The sequence below is a fragment of the Ochlerotatus camptorhynchus genome, unplaced genomic scaffold (genome assembly GCF_037179485.1).
Source record: "Ochlerotatus camptorhynchus isolate MF236.1 unplaced genomic scaffold, CSIRO-AGI_Acam_v1.1 ptg000353l, whole genome shotgun sequence".
In the NCBI taxonomy this organism is placed as follows: Eukaryota; Metazoa; Arthropoda; class Insecta; order Diptera; family Culicidae; genus Ochlerotatus; species Ochlerotatus camptorhynchus.
This window is the reverse complement of record NW_027040841.1, coordinates 119,841-146,587: the sequence shown is the minus strand read 5'-3', so window position 1 is coordinate 146,587 and position 26,747 is coordinate 119,841. Positions and strand designations below refer to the sequence as shown.

Here is a 26,747-nt window from a genome sequence, read left to right as displayed (position 1 = left end):
ACAGAGCCGTAGCAGAGTGTTGCAATAATGGATGCAAGCAGTTTGTGGTTCTACAGCATCTGGACGCATGGGTGGCATTGCATCTGTCTGCTCGCTGGGTGGCTGGGTTGACTTCGACGTTGACCACATTTAATATCAGACCGTCAATTGTGAACCAAGGGCTATAGCATGTACCGACATTATGGGTGGTATTCAATGAGCCTCAGGAAAAACAAAACTGATGATGAATTTAGTGTAGCAGTATTGAAAAAAATGCTTTACTGAGTAATACCTAATCAGCGATCCATGTAACGTGAAATTGAGGTAAAACTATGCCCTCCCCTCCCATTCGTCTCATTTTTCCTCTACCTTAGACGTGGCTTATCAAGTGTTTATTTAACCCCCCCCCCCCCACCCTTTCCCTTCAATGCATGGTTGACATGGAAGACAAGCACTATTTGCTTTCAAAAACATGCGATGCAGGATGAAACCGACCTTCACTTAAACCCTGGCAAATACCAAGAAATTTGAAACACCATTCATTCTCGTCGATAGCTGTCCGGCATTTCATCCAAAGTTCCTCCATTCCACATTAATTGGAATTTATGTTTCAATCAATTCTCATTCAACCTCCGTTCAACCCTGTGCCGGATAGCTGTTTCACGCCAACATCGTTGACATCGTGTTCTGGGAAGGACCTACCTCTTTCCCAATTCTGTGGTCACTCACGAAATTTACCACCCCGTAGCAGGAGCAACAGAAGTAGCAGTGACTACGAGCTTTGGTGAAAGTTCATACATCAAACCATTCCACATTCCTCCCTTGAACCATAGGCGGAGCAAATTTACCACACTCTTGATTGGCATCCTTGTGTTCGTTATATCCTGGGCTTCAGTGTATCCCTAACGTACCTATCGATTCGTTGGCACTTTGTGTGTGAAAATTACCGTAAATTAAAAAGGATGTCTTTCCGAGCGAGAGAGGAAATGGATCGGCTTTCAACCTGACAGGACGACCGACCGTTTCTGATGGTAAGTTCAATCGTTCTATCTGAACTTCAACAGGCTCAACTACATGGCTTCACAAAGGTAAGTGAAAATTAGAAACCACCAAGTCACGCTTTACTTACTCCTATGTAAACTTCAATCACGTTTGATTTTGCCTTTCATCATGCATGCTTTTGCTTTCCAGGCATCAGATCTTAAGTACGAGTGATTACCATGCTACATGGTTTGAGAGTGTCAGTTCATTAGACTCTACGCTGAAAAGGTTGCTTGTTAATTTTGAATTTCTTGTTTATTTTATTCGCTAGCTACACATTCCGCAAGGTTGCGTGGTGAAAAATATCCGAATCAAGCAGAAACTTGCTCGACTGCGTCACCAGCAGCAGGTTCTGCAGAGACATTTGCAGGAACTCGAGGAGGCCCCCAATCCGGATCCTTCGGCTATCGAGCAGCACCACAAGCGCTATAGTGAGTATTTTTGAATAAGTTGAATGTTTTTGATGACGGTACGAATCGAACGTGTATTTATTTTGCCAACCTACAGCTTGGTGACTTGGTGAAATGGGAGCGAAACATCGCTTGAACTGTTACTGCACTCATTGCAAATCGAGTGACCATTTCTTTCGCCAGTCCTAGTAGTGAAGTCACCACGCTTCAGGCATACCAAATTTGTAGGTTTTCAAAATAAATGCTCGTCGATTTGATGGTGGTTATCGTTCGCGACCGGGAATGGTGCAAGTGGAGAATGTTTCGGTGCCCGTCTGTCTTATGCAGAATGTACAGTCAGGAATCCTTATTGCCGGATTCCTTATTGCCGGTATCCCTTATTGCCGGATCCTTATTGCCGGATCCTTATTGCCGGGCTAAATATCCGCGAATAAGGATACCCACAGCTTATGGGATTTTCACTAATGGGGGCTGTAGTGGATTATCTCATTTGTTTCAATACATAAAGCTATACTGTCTTCGACAAAGTTGCTGTACTGGGTTAAACCAACAAGCCTGTGCAATTGGATTCAGGTTAAATTGGGAACTACGCCGCTAGAGGCGCTTCACTTTTATGTTACTTATGACGGGCGCTATAATATATGGATCATATTTCCAACATAGAATATTTCGTGATCCTGGCCATATAGAAAGTAGTGTTTTCAGCAAAGTTGTGCAGGTGATCAAGTCCTTTCGGATGATGGTCATTATAGTTCAGAACTCTCACACTACGCGACGCTAGTGTGCACATGAACTTCCTTAATATTTTATGTCTCGAAAGCTTGTCCATATAAGATGTTGCTGTGCAATGTGAGAACAGGAACCGGAAAAGGGATAACGTGTAGAGGCCGGAAATCGATGTCAGATGCCATTTTGGAATCCAAGATGGCGGCCATCGGTTCAAGAAAAACTGTCGCTGAAACTGTACACGGGTTCTGGGTTGCTTTCCAGGAGTGGGAGTTTCGGTCCTGCACGATAGCCACTAGAATCACTAGATAAATTAATGAGTTGAAGAGAAGGGAACACGCCTGTCATCCATGCCTGTTTGCCAGAGTTTATTGAAGTTTTTACTCTGTCAAATCTCGGATTTGTGAAAAAAGTAAGAATTAATGCCATTTCTGGAACAAATGAATGCAAAAGTGGTGCAACATCAATTCATAGTGTAAGAATTCGCACCATCAGTCATCGGTTATGGATTAGTTTTTGTGAGTTCGATCCAGTTGAAAAATATTCCTATACATTTATTATAATTTGTATTGATTCCCGGCCCGATGACCACGATCGCACGTAATCAATTGTTTGGTTAATGAGGCAGTGTATTTATTCTTTGTTTTATTTATATTGAAACATGATTTGGTTTTGTTTGTTAAAGTTGACTAATGCTAAGTGCTGTTTTGTACCGTTATGTTTCTGGTCTTCGGTCGCAGTGATTTATTGTCCTGTCAGCTCGGTTGCCTAGTGCCAATTCTCAGATCGCATTACTTTCCAATCTAAGTTCAGATCTAATTGACGCTTTCCAGCTACACGTCAAATGTACTATTTCAATCTAACCATCAATTCAAATTACATTTTAAAAATTTTTTTTTTTTTGTTAATTACTTTATTTGTACAGGCTCATTCGAATAAACTTTACAGAGCCAAGTTATCATTTTCTTTATACATTATAAATGTCTTAAATCTAAAATTAAAGGATTGGAACCGATTACTCGCGGTCTTCTCGAGATTAGTGGATGACAATTGTTTGGATGGGGAGAGGGAAAAGGAGATTTGGAATATGATTTATGATTCAAAAATTTCACTATTTCTAAAACAAATACTTAATCCTATCGACGTTATATCAACTCTGTAATTATACAATTTTTACAGAAACAAATCTAAAAAAAAAAAATACACACACACATACAAAACACAAACTAAACACAAGGTTAATCAAACTTACAATCTATGGTTAATATTCTTCAAGAAAACATATATGAGTTGCATAAACTCCAGATCGCGTCTAGCCAAAATATCCCGAACTGGAACATTAGGTTGTCTACCTCGAGCCCGAAGGGAATCGTACAACTCGGATCTGACTCCACGGTGCTCAGCACATGACCAAATAATGTGATCTGCGTCCTGGTAACCTTGTCCACATTCACAGAGATTACTGTCCCCCAGCCCAACACGGAACAAGTGAGCGCTTAGTGAATAGTGATTGGACATGAGGCGAGACATCACACGAATGAAGTCTCGACCCACCTCCAAACCTTTGAACCAAGGACACTTCGACACCTTAGGGATAATTGAATACAACCATCGTCCCAAACTCCCTTCACTCCATTTATTTTGCCAGCTGGCGAGTGACTGTTGACGATAAATGAAGAAAAATTCGTCGTAGGCGATTTGTCGATCGTAAATATCGCCTTCCATAGCGCCCACCTTTGCAAGCGAGTCCGCCTTCTCATTGCCCGGAATCGAGCAATGAGATGGGACCCATGCAAAGGTGATGACAAAAGATCTTAAAGATAAAGCACTTAAAAGCTCTCGTGTTTTCATGAGAAAATACGAGGAGTGCTTTACCGGCCTCATGGAGCGAATAGCCTCGACAGAACTGAGACTATCCGTAAAAATAAAATAATGATCTGGTGCAAGTGAGGCGATCGTTTCTAGCGTATAATGTATTGCCGCCAGTTCAGCAACATATACGGAACAAGGAGCATGAAGCATTCGAGAGGCGCTATGAAATTCGTTATAAATACCAAAACCAGCGGACGCCTCTATTAGTGATCCATCTGTGAAGAACGATCTTGCGGAATCAACTTGGCCAAACTTTGCAGCGAAAATTGACGGAGCAATCATGGAACGATGATGCTCTGGGATTCCGCGAATCTCTTGCGTCATTGATAAATCAAAATGAACAGAACTGTCGAAGTCGGAGAAGCATACACGATGGGGATTATGTTGTGAAGGGCTGACATCCTGAGTTATGTACACGTAGTACAATGACATAAAACGAGTTTGAGGGTTTAGCTCAAGAAGCTTCTCAAAGTTTTCGATTACCAGTGGGTTCATAACTTCACAACGGGTGAGGAGCCTAAGGGACAATTCCGAAAACCGATCCGATAGTGGCAACATGCCCGCCAACACTTCGAGACTCATCGTATGAGTCGAGTGCATGCATCCTAACGCGATACGAAGACAGCAATACTGGATCCGTTCCAGTTTGATGATGTGAGTTTTAGCCGCCGACTGGAAACAAAAACTACCGTATTCTAAAACCGATAAAATCGTTGTCCGGTACAACGTTAGAAGATCTTGCGGATGGGCTCCCCACCACGTTCCGGTAATTGTTCGGAGAAAATTGATCCTTTGTTGGCATTTTCGTCTCAGATACTCAATGTGGGATCTCCAGGTGCATTTTGAATCGAACCAGACCCCAAGATATTTGAAGGACATAGAATGAGTGATCGGTTTACCCAAAAGTTGAAGCTTTGGTTGTGCTGGGCTATGCTTCCTAGAAAAAACGACCAACTCAGTTTTCTCCGTGGAGAATTCGATACCTAGCTGGATAGCCCAAGTAGACAAATTGTCTAAGGTATCCTGTAAGGGTCCTTGCAGGTCGGCCTCTCTGGGTCCTGTCATAGACACTACTCCGTCATCTGCAAGTTGTCTCAACGTGCAGTTGTCCCTTAGACAATTGTCAATTTCTCTGACGTAGAAATTATACAGAAGGGGGCTTAAACATGAGCCCTGGGGGAGACCCATGTAGCTAAATCGAGAAGCTGTAGAGTTTCCATGAGAAAAGCTCATATGTTTCTCTGACAGCAAATTGTACAAAAAGTTATTAATTAATGGAGAAAGGCCACAAGCGTGGAGTTTGTCTGAAAGGACTTCAACCGATACTGAATCAAAAGCCCCCTTAATATCCAAGAATACAGAAGCCATTTGCTCTTTTTTAGCAAAAGCCAACTGAATTTCAGTGGAAAGCAACGCGAGACAGTCGTTCGTTCCCTTGCCCCTACGGAAACCAAATTGAGTATCTGAGAGTAGGTGGTTCAACTCAACCCATTTGTCCAGGCGAAAAAGGATCATTTTCTCCAACAATTTTCGAATACACGATAGCATCGCAATGGGACGATACGAGTTGTGATCTGACGCGGGTTTTCCAGGCTTTTTAATGGCTATAACTCTCACCCGCCTCCAATCATCCGGAACAATATTAAGCTCCAGGAACTGACCAAACAAGTTCAACATGCGCCTCTTAGCGACGTCTGGGAGGTTCTTCAACAAGTTGAACTTGATTCTATCAGCCCCCGGAGCCGAATTGCCACATGAAAGGAGCGCGAGTGAGAGCTCCAGCATTGAAAAAGGCTGGCTGATCTCGTCTACCGAATTCGTCGTTTCGCGAGGAATCATCTGTGCCGGCACAGAATCAGGACATACTTTTCGCGCGAACTTGAGAATCCAACTATCGGAGTACTCCTCGCTCTCGTTGTTTGAAGACCGGTTACGCATCCTTCGCGCCGCATTCCACAGCGTATTCATCGACGTTTCGCGCGATAATCCGTCCACGAATTGCCGCCAGTATCCGCGTTTCTTGGCTTTGATGAGGCTCTTGAGTTCGCGTTCAAGAGCCGAGTACGCTTCGAAATGTACGGGTGTTCCACGTTTCCGGAAAAGCTTAAACGCGTCGGACTTTTTACGATAAACCTCAGTGCATTGCTGGTCCCACCAAGGGGAAGGAGGTTTCCTACGGAAAGACGTTCCTGGAACCGGCCGAGTTTGAGCTTGAAGCGCGCTGTCCAAGATCAGATTGGAGAGGAAGTTATATTCCTCCAACGGTGGAAGCCCTTCTACCGACGTTAGGGCATCTTCTATCACATTCTTGAACTTTGTCCAATCGATATTACGGGTAAGATCGTACGCGACGTTAACGGGTTCCGACGGATTGAACCCACTGGCAACTGAAACTTTGATCGGCAAGTGATCACTACCGTGGGGATCTTGGATCACATTCCACGTGCAATCCAACGATAATGAGTTAGAGCAAAGTGTGAGGTCTAATCTACTTCCATTCGAGGATGGGCCAGCCAAACGTGTTACTTCTCCATTGTTAAGAATTGTCATATTAGAGCTGTCGCAGAGGTCATATATCAAAGTAGAACGGTTGTCATCATACAGTTCCCCCCAGCCTGTACCGTGGGAATTCAAATCTCCCATAATCAACCGTGGAGCAGGAAGTACCGAACAGATATCTGAAAATGTTTGCGATTAACAACGGCTCTAGGAGGAATATAAACAGAAGCAATACAAAGGCTCTTACCTTTAATAATAGCCTGACATGCAACAACTTCAATACCTGGAAATTGTGGAAGATTCACTCTATAGAAGGAATGGCACTTTTTGATCCCCAAAAGTACCCCTCCTCCACGCGAATCCTCACGATCCAGTCGAATAATGTTAAAATCATAAAAAGGAAGATCGATATCTGAAGAGAGCCAAGTTTCACAAACAGCAAATGCATCACAATCATTATTGTGAATTAAAAACTTAAAAGAATCTAATTTAGGAATGAGACTTCGACAATTCCACTGTAGAACAGTGATCAAATCCCCGACCTCATTTGGAAAATTATCCATCGAAGGAAATGATTGCTGCAATGAGGGGCCACTTCAATGTCAATTGCTTCAAGAGGGTCTTCACAGAAGGAAGCATTGCCAGAACAATGCTTTTGAGAGGATCAGAAATATTGAGGTACTTGAGAATATCGTCCACAATTTTATCAAATGAGAACAACCCGGATGAAGAAGGGGCTTCTGTTCTTAAAAATGGGCCATCAGGGGTTTTTGATGTCCCCGGGAGAGATGGAAAGTTCTGGTTATAGTCAGTTCTGCGGAAACCAGGAGGAGTTGAAACTTCCTTTTTTCCATCACTCCTTGATTTGGGCAAGCTGATTTGGGGTTCCTTATCTGCAACTTTCCGCGAACGGATGCGTTTTCGTTTCCGTGCAGAACCTTCCGGAAAACTGAAAGAAACTCCCTCCTCAGCCAAGTCAGAGTCAGACTCGTCATCAGACAAAACAGCAAAGGGATTTTTGTCGTTGGTTGATGGTGTGGCTGTTTTTAGCATTGCTGCAAAAGACTGCCTGGAACGCTCCTTAAGAGAGCGTTCTAGTTTCTCCCCGCGTTGTTTGTACGCCGGGCACGACGAGAGACCATGAGGAGTTCCCTTACAGTACACGCATTTTGGTGCAGTGACTGTGCAGGCGCCATCCTCGTGCTTCTCCCCGCATTTGGAACAGCGTGCCTTGCTGCCACAGTGAGAGGCCGTATGTCCCAACTGTTTGCAGTTTTGGCAGTTCATGACCCGAGGAACAAACAAACGCACAGGTAGCCGAAGTTTTCCCAACTCGATGTAGTGAGGAAGGGCTGAACCAGAAAAGGTAACTCGAAACGAGTCTGTGGGGGTAAAGCTCTTTTTACCCTCGCTGAAAGATACTGAGTTCAGCTTCTGGACTTCCAGTATCTCAACCGTGGGAAGCAAGGGGTTCTTGAAACGGCCAACCGCTTGCTTCGCCAAGATCTCGGGGGTCAGACTCGCTTCGGTGACCACACCTTCGATCTCCACATTACGAGCTGGGATGTACACTCTATACTCGAGTGTAAAGAGTTGGGAGGCAGCAATCTCGTTAGCTTGTTTCAGGTTAGAGACGACAACGCGAAGTTTATTGTACCTCACCTTCGAGATTTCGGTCACGGCCGAGAACCGCTTCGTCAGATCATTAGTAATTTGCATTACATTCAAAGGTTTCTTTTTGGGCTGAAAGTAAACAACCCATGGGCCAGTCGAGTCTTCTGGGTAGGCTCGCGATCGGGGGCTTATCTGTCCCTGTCCATTACCAGACTGAGATGACGAAGCAGGGATGGCATCATCTGATTTCTGGGATGACAGACGTTTTCGACCCTTCTTGCTATCGCGTGGCAAAGTGGTGTCATCTTCCGACAAAACGTCCATTTCGTCTTCCGACAAAATGTCCATTTTGCCGTACTAGTGGGAGCGAAAAACGCTCTACCACTGCAACGATAATCAAAATTACTCGGACACAATACACGAGAAAAAAAATACAAACACAGAAACACAAACTTAAAATTTAACTGATGGGAGAAAGAAAGAAACAAGAACAAAAACTTATCTGATAATCCTATACTACTACCACCGAGCGTTTACACAGCAGCAGCGGAGCGACGCGCAGCTTTGATGATCTTCGATCCGCGTGTGCGGGCGTCTTCGTTGGTGTGTGCTTGTATGAAGCTCGGCACTCAGCTGAACACACGAGATGGATGAGCGGTTTGAATGTGGAGGCAGATGCTGACACTCGATGACGATGATCCGTGTGCACAGGTATGCGTGACCACGCACCGATGGTGCGCAAAATGGTTGGCGAATTGGCAATCGCAAAAACAATTTTCCTTCCGATGATGCCGAAAACACACTTTCTTCTCAGAAAAAAACTCACTTTTTGATAAATTTATCGGGAATTATGCCAGGAATCACTAAGCGAGAAAAAACTGATTATTTACGTCAGATAATAGCGAGAAAACTTCCAAATTAACGGAGCGCGAAACAAGTCGACCGTTCTTCTTGCTAGGACGCAGTGAAAGCTGACATTTTAAAAATGTTGTCTTCCAATCGGAAAAAAATACTGCAGCAATCATTTCCTTCGATGGATAATTTTCCAAACGAGGTCGGGGATTTGATCACTGTTCTACAGTGGAATTGCCGAAGTCTTATTCCTAAATTAGACTCTTTTAAGTTTTTGGTTCATAATAATGATTGTGATGCATTTGCTCTTTGTGAAAGTTGGCTCTCTTCAGATATAGATCTTCATTTTTATGATTTTAACATTATTCGACTGGATCGTGAGGATTCACGTGGAAGAGGGGTACTTTTGGGGATCAAAAAGTGCCATTCCTTCTATACAGTGAATCTTCCACAATTCCGAGGTATTAAAGTTGTCGCCTGTCAGGCTATTGTTAAAGGCAAGAGCCTTTGTATTGCTTCTGTGTATATTTCTCCCCGAGTTGCAATTAATCGAAAATAACGTTAAGATATCTGTTCAGTTCTTCCGACTCCACGGTTGATTATGGGAGATTTTAATTTCCATGGTACAGGCTGCGGGGAACTGTATGATGACAACCGTTCTACTATGATATATGACCTCTGTGACAACTTCAATATGACAATTCTTAACAATGGAGAAGTAACACGTTTGGCTGGTCCATCCTCAAATGGAAGTAAATTAGACCTCACACTTTGCTCTAACTCATTATCGTTGGATTGCACGTGGAATGTGATCCAGGGTCCCCACGGTAGTGATCACTTGCCGATCAAAATTTCGATTGCCAGTGGGTTCAATCCGTCGGAATCCGTTAACGTCGCGTACGACCTCACCCGTAATATCGATTGGACAACGTTCAAGACCGCGATAGAGGAAGCCGTGTCGTCGGTAGAAGGGCTTCCACCGTTGGAGGAATATAACTTCCTCTCCAATTTGATCTTGGACAGCGCGCTTCAAGCTCAAACTTGGCCGGTTCCTGGAACGTCTTTCCGTAGGAAACCTCCTTCCCCTTGGTGGGACCAGCAATGCACTGAGGTTTATCGTAAAAAGTCCGACGCGTTTAAGCTTTTCCGGAAACGTGGAACACCCGTACATTTCGAAGCGTACTCGGCTCTTGAACGCGCACTCAAGAGTCTCATCAAAGCCAAGAAACGCGGATACTGGCGGCAATTCGTGGACGGATTATCGCGCGAAACGTTGATGAATACGCTTTGGAATGGGGAGCGAAGGATGTGTAACCGGTCTTCGAAAAACGAGAGCGAGGAGTTCTCAAGTTCGCGCGAAAAGTATGTCCTGATTCCGTGCCGTGAAACGACGAATTCGGTAGACGAGATCAGCCAGCCTTTTTCAATGGTGGAGGTCTCACTCGCGCTCCTTTCGTGTGGCAATTCGGCTCCGGGGGCTGATAGAATCAAGTTCAACTTGTTGAAGAACCTCCCAGACGTCGCTAAGAGGCGCATGTTGAACTTGTTTTGTCAGTTCCTGGAGCTCAATATTGTTCCGGGTTATTGGAGGCAAGTGAGAGTTATAGCCGTTAAGAAGCCTGGAAAACCGGCGTCAGATCATAACTCGTATTGTCCCATCGCGATGTTATCGTGCATTCGAAAATTGTTGGATAAAATGATCCTTTTTCGCTTGGACAAATGGGTTGACATGAACCACCTACTCTCAGATACTCAATTTGGTTTCCGTAGGGGCAAGGGAACGAACGACTGTCTCGCGTTGCTTTCCACTGAAATTTAGTTGACTTTTGCTAAAAAAGAGCAAATGGCTTCTGTCTTCTTGGATATTAAGGGGGTTTTTGATTCAGTATCGGTTGAAGTCCTTTCAGACAAACTCCACGCTTGTGGCCTTTCTCCATTAATTAATAACTTTCTCCATTAATTAATAACTTTCTCATGGAAACTCTACAGCTTCACGATTTAGCTACATGGGTCTCCCCCAGGGCTCATGTTTAAGCCCCCTTTTGTATAATTTCTACGTCAGAGAAATTGACAATTGTCTAAGTGACAACTGCACGTAGAAACAACTTGCAGATGACGGCGTATTGTCTATGACAGGGCCCAAAAGGGTCGACCTGCAAGGACCCTTACAGGATACCTTAGATAATTTGTCTACTTGGACTATCGGAGAAAACTGAGTTGGTCGTTTTTTCTAGGAATCATAGCCCAGCACAACCTAAGCTTCAACTTTTGGGTAAGCCGATCACTCATTCTATGTCTTTCAAATATCTTGGGGTCTGGTTCGATTCCAAATGCACCTGGCGATCCCACATTGAGTATCTAAGACGAAAATGCCAACAAAGGATCAATTTTCTCCGAACAATTACCGGAACGTGGTGGGTAGCTCATCCACAAGATCTTCTAACGTTGTACCGGACAACGATTTTATCGGTTTTAGAATACGGTAGTATTTGTTTCCAGTCGGCGACTAAAACTCACATCATCAAACTGGAACGGATCCAGTATCGTTGTCTTCGTATCGAGTTAAGATGCATGCACTCGACTCATACGATGAGTCTTGAAGTGTTGGCGGGAATGTTGCCACTCTCTGATCGGTTTTCGGAATTGTCCCTCAGGCTCCTCACCCGTTGTGAAGTTATGAACCCACTGGTAATCGAAAACTTTGTGAAGCTTCTTGAGCTAAACCCTCAAACTCGTTATATGTCATTGTACTACGTGTACATAACTCAGGATGTCAGCCCTTCACAGCATAATCCCCATCGTGTATGCTTCTCCGACTTCGGCAATTCAGTTAGTTTTGATTTATCTATGACGCGGGAGATTCGTGGGATCCCAGAACATCATCGTTCCACGATTGTTCCGTCAATTTACGCTGCAAAATTAGGCCAAGTTGATTCCGCAAGATCGTTTTTCACAGATGGATCACTAATAGAGGCGTCCGCTGGTTTTGGTATTTATAACGAATTTCATAGCGCCTCTCAAATGGTTCAAGCTCCTTGTTCCGTATATATTGCTGAGCTGCCGGCTATAGACTATACGCTAGAAACGATCGTCTTACTTCCACCAGATCACTATTTTATTTTTACGGATAGTCTCAGTTCTGTCGAGGCTATTCGCTCCATGAGGCCGGTAAAGCACTCCTCGTATTTTCTCATGAAAATACGAGAGCATTTAAGTGCTTTATCTTTAAGATCTTTTGTCATCACCTTTGCATGGGTCCCATCCCATTGCTCGATTCCGGGCAATGAGATGGCGGACTCACTTGCTAAGGTGGGCGCTATGGAAGGCGATATTTACGATCGACAAATCGCCTACGATGAATTTTTCTTCATTTATCGTCAACAGTCACTCGTCAGCTGGCAGAATAAGTGGAATGAAGGGAGTTTGGGACGATGGCTATATTCGATCATCCCTAAGGTGTCGAAGAGTCCTTGGTTCAAGGGGTTGGATGTGGGTCGAGACTTCATTCGTATGATGTCTCGCCTCATGTCCAATCACTATTCGTTAAACGCTCACTTGTTCCGTGTTGGGCTGAAGGACAGCAATTTCTGTGAATGTGGACAAGGTTACCAGGACGCAGATCACATTATTTGGTCTTGTGCTGAGCATCGCGGAGTCAGATCTGAACTGTACGATTCCCTTCGGGCTCGAGGTAGACAACCTAATGTTCCAGTCTGAGATATTTTGGGTAGACGCGATCTGGAGTTTATGAAACTTATATATGTTTTCTTTAAGAATATTAACCTTAGATTCTAAGTTTGACTAACCTTGTTTTTAGTTTTTGTTTTGTTCGTGTGGGTTTTTTTTAATGTTTGTTTCTGTAGCAATTGTATAATTACACTGTGGATACCAAATTGAATAGGAATAAGTTCATGTTTTAGGAATAATGAAATATTTGTATCGTAAATCATAATTCAACCCTAGCAACACACATGTTCCATAACAGTTTATATAACCTTTATATGGCTGGATTTGGTTGTAAAGAAGTTTACTCAACATAATTATATGCATTGGTGTTACTTGGGAAACCTCCCCCTCCCTCTCCCCATCCATAAAACTGTAAATCTCTACTAACCTCGAGATGACCGCGAGTTATCGGTTCAGTTCCTTTAACTCTAGATTTCAGACATTAATTATGCATAACGCAAATGATAACTTGGCTCTGTAAAGTTTATTCGATTGAGCATATAAATTGGACAAATAAATTAATACAAAAAAATCAGAAAAACCCGGAACATAAGCGGGAATTTGGTTAAATCCTTAACACATTTTTAAAAACCTATGTTAATCCTAATTTATTTATAAAATTAATCTTGGTCTAGTATTTTCCATATTTAAAAAGCTGGATGATTTCTTGAAGCGGCATAATTTTGAAATGATTTAATGTGGATCTGTGAAACATTATCTGTAAAATTTATCCAAGTCTGACCATTCACAGGCCAAATAGCAAAAAAAAAACACTGACTCCAGGTTCTCCAATTGGCATGAAATTTTGTTGTGCATATTTGTTTTGTTATGGTCAATCATTCACTTATGAGCGATAATTTCTACAAGGGTAGGTTACTCATGTGCTGAGTGACTTGCGCTTTAAGAAATTTATCCTTACGAATGAAGTTACTCACTTTCTGAGGTTGTTTCGTTTGCAGTGCACAACCCATTTCTAGCACTCGGCAGTCAAACGATGACGTTTCTCTTACTTAAGCATTAAGATTAGCATTCTACGGTCCAATTTGTTTCTGTATTTTTCTGATGTAGACCAATGAATAGAAAAATACAAAGAAGAAAAAAAAACCTTAGTGGTACCGGCTCGTCTCTCTGTTCTGTCAATAATCATAACGAGCGAGCACATTATTGGTTTATTACAACTAAAATTTTGATCAATTTTCAAAAGTTAACCATTGCTAAACAACTATCGTCTTTATACCAAACAAATCTTACATTTAATCTGAATAAAATGGTGTAATTGGAATTGAATTCCATTTATAAATGACCACGTTAGAAACGTTCAAATCCTGACACTATTTCGTCACACTTTTTTTTTTTTGATTTGCACTCTAGACGTGGTTTTATGTAAAAAGACCAGTAAGCCGATTCCGCTTGCGCACGTTACAATAAGAGCGTGGTTTAGTGCTCATTTTACCCCATCCTCGCATAGATAGATTATTTTTATAAAATTGTATTTAACTATCTACTTAGCCAGCAAATCTCACTAAAAGTTACCAATTATGTCTTAACAGTCATAGGTTGGGAAACTGTTGATAAATTTAAAGAAGAATGTGCGGTCAAATAAATAAGCCCCGTATGTCTATTAAGAGCAAAAGTGGATTTTTAACTCCATAAAAGGAATGTTTAACAATATTCAAAAGTTGTTTACACTTGTCCAAACATCGAGAATAAATCTTGTGCAAGTTTTGTGCTCATTTGTTACTGGTATCCCATGTGTGCAAAAATAGCTTGATTCGAGAATTTTAAGATCTTTCATGGAATTTTGGGGTAGAATAGAGTCAAACCAAGTGGTACCATATCATGCGCCAAATGAAATTGTGCGATAAATATTCCTTAATCCAATTAGGTAGGGAAAAGTTGTCTTCGGCAATACCTTAACCTATTATCGTCAGGGGGGTAAACAAAGTCCTAGAGCACTCAAATTTGGCCAATAGTTGCTCTGAAACACAATGTATCCACATGCCAAAATTGAGCTCTAATTGAGAAAAAAAAAAATCATTTTGGGATTTCACCAACCGACAACTTTAGTCCTGTTTGTCCCTTTAATCCCCACTGTGTGAGGGGATATCTTTACGAATTCTTGCTTTTTTCAAATTATATTAACATCAATTTGTAATACATTTGCAGATAACCTCCTCCGGTACTATTCCTCATGGGACAACGCAAACAGCCAACTACAGGAGCAGCATCACCAGGAGGAGAACTCGAACTATCACTCAGCACAAACGACGCCACATCCTCGAAGATGGATCAAGAAGCGTAGCAAGGACATCAATGACAAAGAAGATGCAGAGCTGCATGGTGCAGATGCTGACAACCACTCCAGATAAAACTGCTGCCGCTGCTTGCGCACTACAGTATAGTGGCAAACCTTGAACCTCTCGAACTTTCAATATCTCATCCGATATCTACCTCCAGCCAGCCGGCAGCCACATTTTTGCTGACTAACAACACGTGCGCTAGCATGCCGGATAGCGAGGAATGCAAGCGAATATGTATGTGCTTAAATACTTGACATTTTTCATAATACCTTCTTTCATAGTGCTTTTTTTTCCCTCGTAATCGAAACGAATCGGTGCTGTGCTTGGGAAGAGTGTGGAGGTGTAAAACCTTGAATCGAAGAAGCTTTGTTTAGGGATCAACGAGAAACTATCTCTCTCTCTCTCTCTTGACCAGCTCCTGTACTGGCACTGATAACGATAGATAGCAGGAGGAAGAGAAATAAAATATTCGAATGAACGAGTCCGGGTTATAAATCAGAAAAAAAAAGAACAGCAGTAAGCAGGAAAAAGTTGAATAATGGAAGACGAGCAATAACAATAAAGAAAAACGAAGTCGAGAGGATCGCCTTCCCCATCGAGATGATAATGCTGATGAAGGGCTTTGCTTTGTGTGGCTCACCCATTTCACTCACCGTGTCGTATAATTTCACCTCCCAAGCCGAAACTGAACCGACTATGACTTCTGGCAAAAAAAAAGCTCAACAAGAATCCGGAAGAGGGATAAGGGTTTAATAAATATCGGAATCGGAACGACAAAAAATTGAAGCTCTAGAATTTTTCAGCTCCACTGCTGCTTCAGAGAAGGGTGAGTGAGTGTCTTGCTTTTGGGGATGGTGGTCTGAGATGGGGTTTCCAGCTGGTTCCACTCTCGGGATGAAAAGAAGAAAAAAATGATCATATTATGACAGTAATGTCAATAATTTTTCTCTAATAGGATTATTTTGCATTTTTTTCGCTGAAAAGCGGGGTGGGGAATTGGTTTCAATTAGGGTGAGAAAGTTTCTGGAAGGATGGTAATAAGGTTTTTATTTTCACTTTGCCAATTTTCTTGAGTGGAAAAGATGGTCACGAATCCAATTAAATGGATCCATTTTCTGTGTAGATGAATTGGATTGAATTAACTACTAATTATAGAATATTCATAGGCTTCATTATTGCCTTACACCAAATATATTATATTAACAATATGATCCACTCTTTCGCTTAGCTGGCGAACCAAATTTTTAGTGATGAAAGCATCTCTGTGGCCAAAAAGGCTACCAATGTGTTTGTTTATCGTCACGAGGGGTAAACCAAATGAAAATTTGTTTAATATTTCAAATGAATGTATTTCAGTAAATTATTTTATTTGATGACAACAGTGACATGTCAGACAAATTTTAAAGTAATATCAGTGCTAACATTTGAAAACGGCACAAAAGCCATTTGTAAACAAATGGTTTGTGGGCCCTTTACTCACTACTTGAAGTACACCCACGCGACACAACAGCAACATCGGGTAGGGGAAATTTTCCCCTTCCTGACGATGCTGTTGGTTTGCGTGGGCGTTCTTCGGGTAGCGAGTAAAGGGCCCACAAACCATTTGTTTACAAATGGCTTTTGCGCCGTGTTCAAATGTTAGCACTGATATACACAATGTAATTAATGAAAACAACGTGATTATTACTTTTGTAATAAGTGCTATATTCACACCCCTCGATTGTAATTGAATAATTGTTGCTGACCTTTTTCAACGCTAGATGGTGCGTTATATTTTGTTAGATATTTTGCGGGTCGCCATTGCAACATTTGGAAAAGGCATGAATGGATCATATTGTTAATATGATGTATTATATATAACACCCTGGCTACATATCTTTTTTAAAGTATGGACCATTGACACCCGCCCCGCACCGCTGATGTTAAAACTGGGTGGGGATTCTAATGAATGTTTGAGAGGAAGGACATTTTTTTCCGACCAAATTCAATATTATGCGCTTGGCTACCCAAGTTCAAATGAGTGCCTGTTCAACATATTGGATAAATAGTATTGTCAATGCCAGCCTTGAAATAACTCAAGTTTGACTGTTTTTCCCATGTCCTAGAATGTGGATACCTTTTTTAGGGTGAAATCTGTATCAATTCCCAATTTGTTTTGAGATTTAGAATTTTTCATATTTGCAGAATCATTGCTACTTCACGGTCTTTACTAATTCGGTTACTTAATATTAAAGATTCACCAATAGGACTTCAAACCATATGAACCTCATGTACTGCTAAAAAAAACATTTGAGTGACTCCAGTGGTAGACAATGAGCACACAAGAGCCATCTGAATGACAGTAGATGAAATATGCTTGTTTATTATGAACGGGAAATTTTTCCTGTGCTCAGGGACTACGCCGCTTGCAGTACACCGTATTCAGCAAGTGGCGAAGGTGGCATTTGCCACCCATCAATTCAAGAATGGCGGAAAAATACTCAAATGTTCATGGAACATCTACAAAGCTTCCTTATCTTTATTTCTTCAAAATTTACTCAAATTCTGAAATTCAAAAAAACAGGCTGAATTTTCACAGTACTCCCTGAGCTTCTGCAAAATTTCACTTAGCTTCTACAATTCTGGCTAAACTTTTGCGAACTTCCTCGATCTTAAAATAGAACTCACCACTTCTATGAAGTTTAATGAAATTTATTGAATTGCTACATAATTCTCAAAGTTCTCAGATTTTGAATCATGATCGCTGCAGTTCTGCAAAGTTCCCTGAACTTTTTAGAATTTCGTTAATTTACTGCAACAGATGGTGTGGTGGCCAAAATAATCGCATATCAGTCCCAGCGCGGTTTTCTTCGAATAACACTTTTGCTTTTTTAATGTATTGATGCAATAGTAATAAAGACATAATAATGCACGTAAATGAACAAAAGATTTTATTTATATCATGCGACACATATATGTACAATTACGAGACGGTTCTCATAATGATTATAAAAAAAAACTTTTATTGCACTAAACCATTTGATTACACTTCTCACTTAATGTTAAAACTGAACTGATTGAATTTTGCCTCAGCGGTCATACTTATGCCCTACTTCTGCTAGCACTGCATAATTCTAATTTCTGCTGACGCTTGATGCTCGATGAACTGGAGTGGTTGCGTGGTCCGATGTGTTGCTACGCGGTGCATTGATGACACCGCTAGTGTATATGGAAATGTGTTCCGTGATTGTACGTTAAAACATATGATTCCAACTTTACTTGCTGTTTTCTCGGTTTGCTGTTTTTACATATGGGACTGATATGCGGTTACAGGCAGTGTAATGGTAAGCGTGATTAACTCTCATTCCAGCAGGCCTGGGTTCAATGGAGTTCTGAGGCATAACATCTCTGATCACGGGGGAAGTAAAGCCGTTGGTCCCCGGTCCACGAGTTCATGAGTCGATAGCTAGGGTCCAGGTGTGGGAGCTGCCTCCCTGGCGTCGGTGCATTGGTGCTCAGCACGGAAAACAAGATCGACGGAAAACAAAATCAAGGAAAAAAAAATACTGCGAAGCTCCCTGAAGTTTCACAAAAATTCCTGAATTGCTGCAGCATTTGCTGATCTATTTCAAGTCCATTAAACTTTTATGAAATTTCTTAAAATTAAATCAAGTTCCATTAACTCTATCAAATATTTCGAAACTTACATACAGATCCCAATTCTACAAAGTTTTCCCGAATTTTTACAAAGCTCCCTGAATTTTTCTGAAGCTCTACGCAGCTCCACGAAGCTCCCTGAATTAAAAGTTAATTTCTTATATTTCTACGACGTTCACTGAACATCTACAAAGTCCCTGAAATTTAAAAAAAAGTCTCTAATAAAGTTAAAGGAAACCCCTCCTTGCATCAATCATATCTTTCGATGGATAATTTGTCGAACAAGGTTGAAGATATGATCACGGTGCTACAGTGGAACTGCCGTAGTCTAGTGCCTAAACTAGACTCGTTCAAATTTTTACTTCACAATTCTGATTGTGATATATTTGCTCTCTGTGAAACATGGCTTTCTTCCGATAAAGAACTCAACTTCCACGATTTTAACACCTGGATAGAGACGATTCTTATGGAGGAGTACTTTTAGGGATCAAAAAGTGCTACCCTTTCTACAAAATTTCCCTTCCTGCTCTATCCGGCGTCGAAATCGTTGCTTGCCAAATAAATGTGAAGAACAAAGATCTTTGCATAGCTTCAGTATACGTTCCACCAAGAACCTCCATTAGCCGTAGTCAACTCTGGAATCTAGTTTCGATTCTTCCATCCCCAGTATTAATTCTGGGTGATATGAACTCCCATGGTACTGGGTGGGGCGATCTATATGACGACAATAGAGCGGCTATTTTTTACGATTTATGTGACGATTTCAATTTGACTATTTTGAACACTGGTGAAGCGACACGTATAGCAAAACCTCCGGCTCGAGAAAGCTGACTCGACCTATCTTTGTGTTCAAGATCGCTATCATTGGATTGTCAGTGGAAGGTTATCAATGATCCCCATGGTAGCGATCATTTGCCAATCATCATTTCAATAAAGTGTGGCCCTCACTCTGCAGAACCATCTCGGGTTCCATTTGATCTTACAAGGAACATCGACTGGCAGAAATATGCAACGGCGGTGACAATCGGTGTCGAATCAATAGATGCGCTTCCACCATTGGAAGAATATCGATTCCTAGCCGATTTGATTTACAAAAGCTCACTGGAAGCACAAAAAAGAAAAGTTCCAAGTGCACCCTTTAAAAGGAGACCAGCCACACCTGGTTGGGACGAAGAATGCACAAAATTGTATGTAGAAAAATCTGATGCTTTCAAAGCTTTTCGTAGACACAAAACTTCCACATATTTCGAGGAATATTCAAAGCTTGAGACAAAGCTGAAACAATTAATCAAAGCAAAAAAACGCGGTTATTGGCGCAATTTCGTCGAGGGACTCTTACGAGAAAACTCAATGAACACCTTGTGGAGGGTGGCTCGCAACATGCGTAACCGCTCATCTTTCAATGAGAGTGAAGAATACTCCAACCGATGGATATTCGATTTCGCTAAAAAGGTCTGTCCGGACTCAGTTCCAGCACAAAATATTCTTCGAGAAGCGTCTCCTAGCGGCGGCTCTCTGGATAGACCATTCACAATGCTGGATTTCTCTATGGCTCTTCTTTCATCAAACAACTCCTCACCGGGAAGCGATATGATTAAATTCAATCTTCTGAAAAATCTCCCAGATATCGCTAAAAGACGCTTGCTAGATTTATTCAATTCCTTGCTAGAAAACAACATTGTACCGCCTGAATGGAGACAGGTCAAAGTAATAGCCATTAAAAAACCTGGCAAATCAGCGTCTGACCATAACTCATACCGTCCGATTGCTATGCTTTCGTGCATTAGGAAATTGTTGGAGAAAATGATTCTTCGGAGACTCGATCAGTGGGTCGAAACAAATAACTTGCTATCAAATACACAGTTTGGGTTCCGCAAGAGCAAAGGAAATAACGATTGTTTAGCGCTGCTTTCCACAGATATTCAACTGGCCTTTGCGCACAAGGAGCAATTGGTTTCAGTATTCTTGGACATTAAGGGGGCTTTTGATTCAGTTTCCATTGAAATTCTGTCAGACAATCTGCACAGATGTGGACTTTCTGGAATTTTAAATAATTTATTGTACAATTTGTTGTCAGAAAAGCAAATGAACTTTTCTCTTGGACAACTGACAACTTCCAGAATTAGCCCCAAGGCTCATGTCTCAGCCCTCTTCTTTATAACTTTTATGTCAAAGATATCGACAACTGTTTGGCAGAACAATGCACGCTAAGACAACTTGCAGATGACGGTGTGGTTTCCGTAAGAGGTCCACATGCCGTGGACTTGCAAGGACCATTGCAAAATTCCTTAGATAACTTGTCTTCTTGGGCTATGAATCTAGGGATCGAATTCTCGCCGCAGAAAACTGAACTAGTAGTGTTTACTCGAAAGCGGTACCCAGCCCAAATGCAGCTTAATCTTTTGGGCAGAAACATTACCCAATCATTGTCTTTCAAGTACCTTGGGGTCTGGTTTGATTCAAAGTGCACTTGGAATGCCCATATTACGTATTTGAAGCAAAAAATGTCAGCAGAGGATCAACTTTCTCCGTTCAATTTGCGGCACATGGTGGGGTGCTCATCCGGGAGACCTCATAACGCTTTATAAAACAACTATTCTCTCTGTTCTATAGTACGGCTCTTTCTGCTTTCTCTCGTTAAGAAAATGTCACCTAATAAAATTGGAACGAATTCAATATCGTTGTCTGCGTATTGCTCTAGGCTGTATGCACTCAACGCATAACATGAGTCTCGAGGTTCTGGCAAGAGTAAAACCCCTCCAGAACCGTTTCTGGGAGCTCTCTCTCAGAATACTAATCAAATGCGGAGTGACGAACACACTTATAATTGCTAATTTTGAAGAAATTCTTGGGCTGAACACACAATCTAGATTTATGAGAATCTACCACCACTACATGAAAACTCTAGCGCCTTCCGCAAACTTCAGGAACCTTGTTCCGTTTTTGTTGCTGAGCTGGCAGCAATCAACTTGCCCAACATGCCCATTACTTCATCTTCACGGATAGTCTCAGTTCGATTGAGGCTATTCGGTCGATGAAACAAGGTAGGCACTCATCTTATTTCCTTTCAAAGGTAAGGGAGCAGATGTGTGTGCTGGTCGAAAGATCATATATGATTACCTTTGTATGGGTCCCCTCACATTGCTCAATTCCAGGCAATGAGAAGGCGGACTCTCTCGCAAAGGTGGGCGTGCAGGAAGGCGAATTTTATGACAGGCAAATTTCACACGATGAATTTTACCATTTAGTGCGTCAGAGTACCTTTTCGAGTTGGCAAACCGATTGGGACAATGGAAATCTTGGACGGTGGTTACATTCAATTATTCCTAATGTTTCTTCGAGAGCGTGGTTTAAAGGCTTGGGCTTAAGTCGTGACTTCATTCGCGTGATGAGTAGACTTATGTCCAACCACTACTCGCTAGATGCTCATCTCAATAGAATAAACCTCGTGGACAGCAACATCTGTCGGTGTGGAAACGGTTACGATGACATCGAACACGCAGTTTGGAAATGTACGGATAATGACGCCGCCAGAGAGCGACTTTTGAATACCCTCGAGGCCCAAGGAAGACAACCCTATGTTCCTATCAGAGACGTGTTGGCAACCCGTGATCTCTGCTATATGCAGTCCGTTTATGTCTTTCTTCAAATGTCTAGTATAAGAATTTAATTCTTTTTGTCTTTTGTCTCTCTTTATTAGTTTTTGTTTGTCTTGTCCCTCCGTCTCGATGAGTCTCATCGTCGCCCACTGGTCACCCACCATAGCCGGTCGAACTCCGGACGAAGCTAGAACAGCACTACCGTTCATACTGGCGACAACGCTCTGATGAGACAACGAACCCCTACCCCAAGCTCCTCCCCTGATCCTATCCTTCGAAAATGTACCCTTCTAACCTCGAGTAAGCCGCGAGTAATCAGCCCAACTCCTACTAGACATAGAATTAAGTGAATTTTGTTACACACAGTGAACAATGAATTATCGGCTCCGTAAAGCTAACGCGATTGAGCCTTCCAAATAAACGAACTGGATAAAAAAAAAGTTAAAGGAAAATCCCTGAACGAATATATCTTCAAAGGTTGCTAAATTTCTGTAAAGTTACCTAAGCTTCAACAATGTGTGATGAAGGTTTGCTAAGTTCTCCCGACCACATTTTATTTGACGAATGATGATGGTAAGTTCTTATTAAAATGTTCAATTATATGTGTGCCGTTCGTTCGTTTGACTGCTATTGTCTTCTCCTGCATTGTGTGTGATTTTTACTTTCCCTAACTTTATAACCGCGCTCATGCACTATTCTACTGCAATTATATCCTTTGTTTTTTACCTTGATTTTGTTTTCCATCGATTGAACTGAGCACCAATGCTACCGACGCCAGGGAGGCAGCTCAAACACCTGGGCCCTACCTATTGAACCATCAGCTCATGAACCGGGGACCACCGGCTTTACTTCCCTTCTGAAGGCGGGAACCCGTGATCAGAGATGTTATGCCTCAGAACATACCGGCGGCGGGATTGAACCCAGGCCTGCTGGGGTGAGAGGAGCAGCTCCCACACCTGAACCTGACCTATCGATCCATTAACTCATAGACCGGGGACCAAAGGCTTTAATTTCCATCCGCGTGAAAGGCGTGAGCAGAGATTGTGTGTCTCAGAAAATCTCGGCGGCGCTGACTGGGATTGAACTCAGGCCCTTTGGAGTGAGAGGAAATCACGCTTACCACTACACCGCTGGCGCCGCTGAGCCAAGTAGTACACGGCGAATGAGAACGAATCAAATTTGAGTTAAGTTCACTCATAATCGCCAAAAGTGCAGGAACTCAGCGATGAGTAAAATTTGTCTCATGGTTTCCTGTGGAAAACCTAAAAAATCTGCCGGAAAATGAGGAAATTGACGAAAATTTTATTCAGTCTCGGAGTAGTTCCAATAGACTGAGTGAATCCAATCTTTACTTTTCTCAAATTCGGGAATTTTTCCCTGGAAAATCCTGGAAAAACCTGGGAAAACATGAGGCAAATTAACTCATCGCTGAGTTCCTGCACTTTTGGCGATTATGAGTGAACTAAACTCAAATTTGAGTCGTTCTCATTCGCCGTGTACGTTTCATGTGAAACTGAAATGTAATAGTTGGTTGGAAAATGATTTTGAGCAGTCCATGCTGGTCGTTTCACATAATGGTGATACGACATACTGAATATTATTTGGTAATGGTCGCAGTGATAATTAGAAAGGTGTAACGAGTACCATATTTCTGAATTCAATTTTCATCAATATTTGTTAGGAACATGAATTTTAAATAAATCTCATAAATAATCACCGCAGTCCTTGAGTGAATTCTATTAGTAGGTAATGAATTCGAGAGTGAAGTAGATATCCACCACTTGGCATAATGAAATTGTAAATGAGTTATAGTTCAGTAGTGAGAGCCGGGGTGGTATTCATGTCCAATTGCTGCAAGCAGGCGGTAGGTTGCTCGATCGTCGTTTAACGCGTACGTACATCGACCCGGTACAGATCCTTTGATGATTTGTTAACCTTTCTCGAATTTCTCTCCTATCCCTGAACTTTGAGCCGAGCAGCGAATTGGATGATTGGAGTTGTTTGTTAGAGCAAGATGCCGATAGCGGGGGATGCAATTGATGAGAGCATGAGAACAATTTTCGTTGTATCACGAATATCTAACTTCGTTAGATTTACGTGATTTCCGGTGCCGAAGATTACGATAATGCGTTTAATCTGAGGATCCCCAAGAATCTATCGATCACTTTGGACTGATCAGTGGAAGAGGCAGGAGTGGTCCACCCGTAATCTCGCGCTGTGGTGTGTTTAGTAAGGTAGAAGTGACATGAGGTTCTTTCTAACTAGTGAAACTTAAGAATCCTTTCCCATTAGTTCTTTCGATAGGCATTATTCGTTCCGAGCAGTGTGTGAAGCGTGTGTAGTGATTTTGGAGGAAGAAGGTAAAACTGGTGACAATTTCTGGTTTGTGCGATAGAGGCTTAACACGTGCTTGTGCAACGGTTTCCTTTATACAGATTCGTGGCGAAGGTTGTGCACGCCTGACACACCACTCATTCAGCTAGTGACCATTTCTGGCCCCACCATCGGTTTCGAAGGTAACCCGGGGTACGCTGGAAGAGGGCCGCGACCGTTAGAAACGCGCCCTAGGCAGGGCGGAACGGCCACATTAGTAACAAAACCGCGATCATCTTTTTGGGGACGACCAAAGCGCGATCAGTGATCATACCGCGTCACACAAGCCACGTGTCGACGCTAAGTAGCATCGGGAGTTTCTAAACCGACCAACGCGTTCATCTGCAGCATTTTCCACCTGTATCCGTGAAGGAAAGACACCGGGTGATTCACCGCCAACCCCTCCGTTCATCCGCCGCATCACCGTCATCTGTATTGCAGCATAAATGGTCCATGCTCCAATGCAGCATTGTGAAATGTTTCGTCCATGCGCATGTTGACTTGAAACTTGAGAGCCCGCAACCGTAGCACTTTTCCGGTTACCTACTAATAGAATTCACTCAACGACTGCGGTGATTATTTATGAGATTTATTTTAAATTCATGTTCCTAACAAATATTGATGAAAATTGAATTCAGAAATATGGTACTCGTTACAAAGGGTCTAGTCCCTCTTGACTGATAATTATATCCATCATGGAATAACAAAAATTGTCTGAAAACAAGCGGTAACTGAGGGGTGTAAGCGGCTTCCCGTTGAACACCACAGACGATGGTAGGCCGGAATGTCTGTGCTGATCATTTACGTAATACTAGAAAGACTTCGGGTGCGGCTTGAATTTTCTTTGAACACCAACTAGCATCGTCGGCTTATTCGCTTGAACTCATGATTGAGCCTAATGTAATGGTGTTTCAGTGAAAGCGTACGAAACTTAATTTATTTCCTCGATGCGGAGCTCTCGGTCCCTTGGTGAACACATTCGCAGTTCGCTCGCTCACCAAGGAAGGTGAAACACTTTTCGGACAGCTTACTTTGCAATGTGCCTATCGATGATATATACCGTGCGGGACCGAAATCCGTACAGCACCGAAATCAGTACACCCTGTTGAATTTTTTTATTTATATGCATCAAAGCAATGTAAATATTATACATGAATACATATTCATGTTCATTCATGCATTAGCTTGATGTTTACGTCAACAGTTAAGCAGTATGTCATGCAATTAAAATAAGAAAAATAAAAACCTTATCACGTGTCGGGCATTTCTATCAATCGGTTGCGTTCTTAACGATTTTCTAAGAAAATCTCTCGGATTTACTTCCAGTTGTTAAGCGTATTTAAGTGATTTTTGCAAGTAGTTTCCTGAAGGTCGATCGGAAAGGTAAGTGTTTATCGTTTTATATATCAATTCTAAGCAATGGATCATTCATATGGTATTTATTTATCAAAATTAGTACTGTACGGATTTCGATCCAAATATAACAGCTGATTCTAAATCCGTCTACTTGTGCGTTAACAATGACGATTCTACTTTATCCAATGCTTTTCAGCAGATCATACTACATACACGCCGGAGGATTTGGAGAAGACTGTGGCAATGATGCGTGCGGGGAAATCTTACCTAGAAGCATCCAGAGATTTTGCCGTTCCATTCACCACCATAAGAGATGCCGTATTGAATCGCTACTCTCTTATTTTATTCGTATTGTAAATGTTATATTATTAATATCTTTTAATGAAGAGCGTCACGAACCAGCCGAAAAGGAAAACAGCGCAGCTCCCCTACAGGATATCACTAACACGCATATACAAATTACAGAGAGCAGACAGAAATGGGCAAGAGAGCATTCCCAACAGTAGCCACCAGCGAGGAATGGCCGGAAATATAGGGTAGGATGGTGCAAAACGCACCGTTTAAGCAAAATCGTCAATGGCTGGCGAATGGAAGCTAAAATCAAGAAGAAAGTAATGGCGTTTGGTTCATTACCATGTTTTCTACAAAGATCGAGTGATTTAGAACTACAAAAGGATGATTTTCCATGACTTTCAAGGTATTTTCTAAATTGCTTCCAAAATGATAGCGGGGCAAAACGCCTGATTCATGATGCAATATGCACC

General features: G+C 42.0%; 1 pseudogene; it reads left to right on the top strand.

Moving 5' to 3' along the window:
- LOC135709172 (uncharacterized) overlaps positions 1-15,307 on the top strand; it is a 256,458-nt pseudogene extending 241,151 nt beyond the window's left edge.
- The last annotated feature ends 11,440 nt before the right edge of the window (positions 15,308-26,747 follow it).